We start from the raw sequence: 5,221 nt of genomic DNA, 5'->3' as shown, positions 1-5,221 counted from the left end.
GAGGAGAGGGAGCGGGGAGCGAGGAGAGGGAGCGAGGAGAGGGAGCGGGGAGCGAGGAGAGGGAGCGAGGAGAGGGAGAGGGAGCGAGGAGAGGGAGCGAGGAGAGGGAGCGAGGAGAGGGAGCGAGGAGAGGGAGCGGGGAGAGGGAGCGGGGAGAGGGAGCGGGGAGAGGGAGCGAGGAGAGGGAGCGAGCCGAGCGCTGCCACAGTGTGCCAGTGAAAACATTTGGAGCGCGTAGTTTAATGATTGTGGGAAAGTTTAGTAGCGGCGGTCATGATTGATGCAGCCAGCGTTACCCCTCCATGCATCAGACTCTGACGGCCTCTGGTTGGTTTCTCCCGCAGGAAGGACCACAAGATGGCTCTGATCCAGATGGGCTCAGTGGAGGAGGCCATCGAGTCCCTCATAGAGTTCCACAACCACGACCTGGGCGAGAACCACCACCTACGGGTCTCCTTCTCCAAGTCCTCCATCTGAGCCTCAGACTTCACCGTCTGAATCCTCCTCGCTCGCCTGAGAGCGGACTTGGTGTCCACTACACTCCCATCATTCCAGTCTGCAGAAACCGCCGTGAAGTCTGGTGTGATGTTAAATTATTTTTTAAAACATGTTTTATTCTCTGCCTTCGAGGAGCATCAGGGTCATTTAAAGAAACCGAGTTCTGAGTGTCAGGATTTTAAGAATGAATCAAGAACTGACTGACGCTTCAGACTCGTTTCTCTGTGCTCCTGATCCTCGTCTCTGAAGTTTCCCCCTTTTTGAAGTAACGTCTTTAAAACACGACAGCGTTTGGGAAGTCACGGATTAGCTCCCGAGCGGTCGGATGTTTGGCCTTCAGATGATCCCCGTGCCTTATTCCTGGAGTCGTGTAACACAAATCTCCCATCATGCCTCTGTAAATTGGCAAAGAGCAGGTTTACAGTTGCTGAGCTGTATTGCAGATATATCCGTGTTTTGTACTGCTGGTTAGCGTCAGACGTGTGAACGGTTTCAGCGCTCTGCTGGGTCTTCACTCGTAGATTCTCTCTTCTGTTCCTTTTTGATTTCTTTATTTCCATGTATACAATCGCGTTTTATTCAAATCAGATTATCGTAGCAATATTTTAATCATTCCTTTTTATTTGTTGGGTTTTTTGGTGTGTTGGCGGTTCCTCTCGCTGCTCCGCCGCCTTCGACGAACCGCTCTGTTACTCGCGTCTTCTTGTGAATCACGTGTCTCGTCCGTCGCCGCTCTCAACGGTTTTATTTATAAGTTTGTGATCCACTACAGCTGAAACCAAAAACGGCCTTCTAGATGCAAACAAATCCGCCTGCCTCAGGTTTGTGGTTTTAAGGACTTAAAAGACAAAAGACCTGGTTCAGGCTTTGTTGGTGTTTTCCTGTGGGAGTGTTTTCACTGGATCCAGCCCACCGGTGCGACGTCGGATGTAATGTGGAGTGCCTTCGCCGCAGCGCCGAGTCGTACATCAGGTATTAATTCCTCTTTATTCGGAGATGAAATGTACCGAAACCACGCGGCGCTGGTTCGGTTTATCTGTGTCTTAATATTATTATGTCGACATTCCAGCCGCTCAGACGTCCACCTGAAGCTCCTTCACCGTCTGAACGAGCTGCTGAAGGTTCGGTGCATTCAGAGACGCCTGGGAGGTTCAGGTCCGGCTCGTCCTCCTTCACTTCCTGACCAAACAGACCAGAAGTCCCGCATCAGTCCAGAGACTCGGAGGCGTCCGTCGCACGTCGGGCAGATCTTTAATCCTCCTCGCCGTCTGAAAGTTAAACATCGTCAGAGACGTGGGGAAAACTCCGATTGGCCGCAGCTGCGATTAAATGAAAGACTGAGCAGATCGAACCACTTGTGATTATCGTGAGATGTAAAAAGGTCTCGAGTACGTGATTGTGTCTCGTTCTGATTCAACGTGTCGCCAGACTCGAACTTTTCCTTTAAAACGTTTTTCCAAACTGTGATCTGGCTTCTAGAAAGAAGCAAATGTTGTGTGAAGAAGGACCAAAACTCTGGCCGTCTCCCGCGTGTCAGTAACCCCTCCCCCAAGTCGGCCGCCAGCTGGACGGCTCGGACACAAGACCGTCCCCCAGACCAGGACTCCTATCGCACAAGTTGAACCCGTAACGCTGCGTTCACACTCGTCAAGCTGTAGCTCTGTGCGCGTGGTTTACATACGAGGTCACTCCCTGTACGGTTCGTCTAACGTGAACAGAAACGAGCGCTCCTCATCACGTGGCGTGAGCAGGTTGACTCCTCCCAGGTGTCGTCGTCGCCAGGTGACGTGAACGAGTTCCTCGTAAGAGGCGCTTTTATTAATTATCCTTTCAGAAGTTTGCGTCGGTCGTCAAAGACGAAGGCGACAAGGCGTCGTCCATCACTGCGGGGAGGACGGGGTTTCCCCAGGTGACTTGAATGCATCACAGACCTTCAGCGTCAGGTGAGACGGGTGAGGCAGGAGTGGGACCAGTCTTCAGTAGCGGGGGGGGGGTTGCAGTGTACATACGTGTTTTATACCACAGTTACGTGTCTGAGAGCTGATTGGTGGTTTTATATCTGATCAATCATGTATATTTTGATTAACGTGTGGTTCTGAGCCTTTACACTGATTGTGTCACAGCGGGGGGGAAAACAGATTAAATCACTTTTTATCTAAAAACTCTGGAGACTCGAGTCGTCTGTCGTAAATGTTTGTATGTTGTGAACATGAACAGAAGAGAAACGGGAAGCATCTGAGCGTTTAAGTTCACGCGTTAATACACCGATCAGCCGTGACGTTATGACCACCTGCACAACATTGTGAGTGTGTCGATCCTGCTGGAAGCGTGCGGATGGAAAGCCTCATCAATGGAGCGCCGATACTACGATTCACCATGGCAACGGGTAGATAAAGGCAGAGCCTCCATTTTAATGGAGCTTAAAAATGAGTGTCATTTAAAAAAAAGTGGAGGAACTTTAACAATATTAATTAGTCCGCTGATTCAGCACAGCAGACCTGACTTCCCTCAATGAAAGTCTTTATTACATTTGATATTTTAATTTATTTATAGCCACAGCTGGAAGCTGACGGCACAAAACGCCAAATCCAACAGGTAAGACGCAGTTTACTCAGACCGCAGTCCGACCATTAGGCAGCTACTGGAAAGTTTGTCTGTGTCCAAACTGACTGTGAACTTTTAGACGTCTATTTTAAATAATAAAATCTTGCTCATTTTTTAGGCCATTTATTGAAATGTATTGAAAACAGAAAGCAATCACGAACATGATGCACGGGTCAGGACCGGAGCGCTCTGCAGCGGCGGAGTCAAACAGAAGATCGTCTCCAGAGTGATGTCGGTGAGGAGCCTGCCGAGCCCAAAGGATCCTGAAGGACAGAACCCACCCAGCTGCATGCTGGGAGGAAACGTAAATGTTTCTGCTGGCGCCGTGTAGCCTGTAGATTTTATTCTGTGCTGAGGAGAAATCCACGATGTCCGGAGATCAATGATGAAGATCATGTTTGGGTAACAAACGTAAACTTCTGCAGGTGAACGCGTTCATGTACGTGCTTTGATATCGACCGGATGAACGAGGAAATGTCAGACGGCCGCTTCAGGCTGCGCAGGAGGGGAGAAGTTGAGAGGTGGGTCCTCTGTGGTTCGGCCTTGTCGGTCCAGCACGTCCCACAGACGCCGGATTAGATTGAGGTCAGGAGGCCAACACCGTTTCCATGACAGCGGCCTCGGGACTCGAACCTTGGTTCGCTGTAGACCAATGCTACCTGTCAAAGTAACATCCACGTGACCGGCAGCACCCAAGGTTTCCAAGGTCCAGAGCATCACACTGACTTCTTCCCATAATGCATCGCGGTGCCGTGTGTTCCCCCCCAGATAAGCGACGCGCACGCACCCGGCCCTCCAGGTGAAGAAAGCGTGGTACGTCAGATCAGGCCATCTTCTTGCATTGCTCTGTGGTCCAGTTCTGATGCTCACGAGCTCATTGCAGGCGCTTTCATCAGTGGACAGGGGTCAGCGTGGGCCCCCCGAGGCCCCAGACGCTCTGTGTTCTGACCCGTTTCTGTCAGAACCAGCGTCAACTGTTTGACCTCCAGCAGCTCGTCTGTTGGATCAGACCACACGGGTCAGACAACTTAAGATGTGCAGAGATGCAGGCAATGCATTTTAAATCCAGCGGGACAAGAAGAAGAAGACAGGAACAGAGACGGCCGGCTGCAGCAGTGAGACGTGTGCAGGACGTCTCCTGGAGCTGCTCAGGTTTCTGCTAACAGCTGCTTTATTCCACATCTGCATTCACCACAAAGGACAAACTGGATCCTGCGCTCTGTTTACTTTCCTGAAAATCTGTGCAATACGTTTATCTGGTGGTGGATTTAAATTCAGAAATTGTCCCCGTTTTGAAATTGCGAGGAGAAAACATAAAAAAACAGCCTAAGTTTGTTCAATTTTATGCTCACAATTCTGGCCAAACGATTGTTTTCTTAGTATTTTATTGAGTTTTGAACACCACTGTTACATCACCATTACAGCTGACATCTCAACATATATTACATAGTGATGATAGATTTTTGGACAAAAAGAAGAAATAAAAATACAAATCTAAAATGTTTAGAGCAGAAGAGGTAATAGAAATCAGGAAAAAAATAAACAAAGAAAAAACAAACGCATGGATCTAATGTACAGTTTTACAATAAGCAGCACGTTCTCATCTGGTTGCAAAATATTGCACGTGTTTTCCCCATTTCCCCACATATTTTTCTGCCATTGATGTTGAAAGAGATTTTTTCGTATGATGCCACTTTTGCCAACTCTGTGCTCCACTCCTGGAAAGGGGGCTCACCTGGGTTCTCCAGTTTCCTATTGTTTGTTTTCCAGTCATCTGAATAAAGTCCGCTGCTCCGTAGTTCCATGTCATTTGTGGATCATTTAAAAGCCTCGGGCAGAAGCTAGTCCGGGTAATGTTTTCAATGCGATCGTGAATCTTTAGCCAATAATTGTGAATGGTGGGACATTCACAGAGCAGGTGAAATAGAGTCTCCTCCGGGCTGCAGCACTTCCAGCAGTCTGCGTTACCCCTCAGCTTCAGCCTGAAATGCTGGGTGGAGGTCCAATAAAAGTTTGACTGCTGAGGTTCTGTTCCCCCCCCCCGGGGCAGTAACTAGCAGGTGGCACATTTGTAAATACTTCCAGAGGTTATTTCTGGGTAGATTGTATTAATCAGCCA

At 49.1% G+C, this 5,221-nt stretch overlaps 1 long non-coding RNA gene across 1 annotated transcript; it reads left to right on the top strand.

Moving 5' to 3' along the window:
• The first annotated feature begins 347 nt into the window (after positions 1 to 347).
• LOC123958121 lies at positions 348 to 4,900 on the top strand. Its single transcript, XR_006822000.1, has 2 exons — positions 348 to 3,093; positions 3,221 to 4,900. It is a non-coding gene; the product is annotated as an uncharacterized LOC123958121 (long non-coding RNA).
• Positions 4,901 to 5,221: the final 321 nt, after the last annotated feature.

This window comes from Micropterus dolomieu, linkage group LG19, assembly GCF_021292245.1.
Source record: "Micropterus dolomieu isolate WLL.071019.BEF.003 ecotype Adirondacks linkage group LG19, ASM2129224v1, whole genome shotgun sequence".
Classification (NCBI taxonomy): domain Eukaryota; kingdom Metazoa; phylum Chordata; class Actinopteri; order Centrarchiformes; family Centrarchidae; genus Micropterus; species Micropterus dolomieu.
The sequence above is the reverse complement of the archived record's forward strand: the minus strand, read 5'-3'. Positions and strand labels throughout refer to the sequence as shown.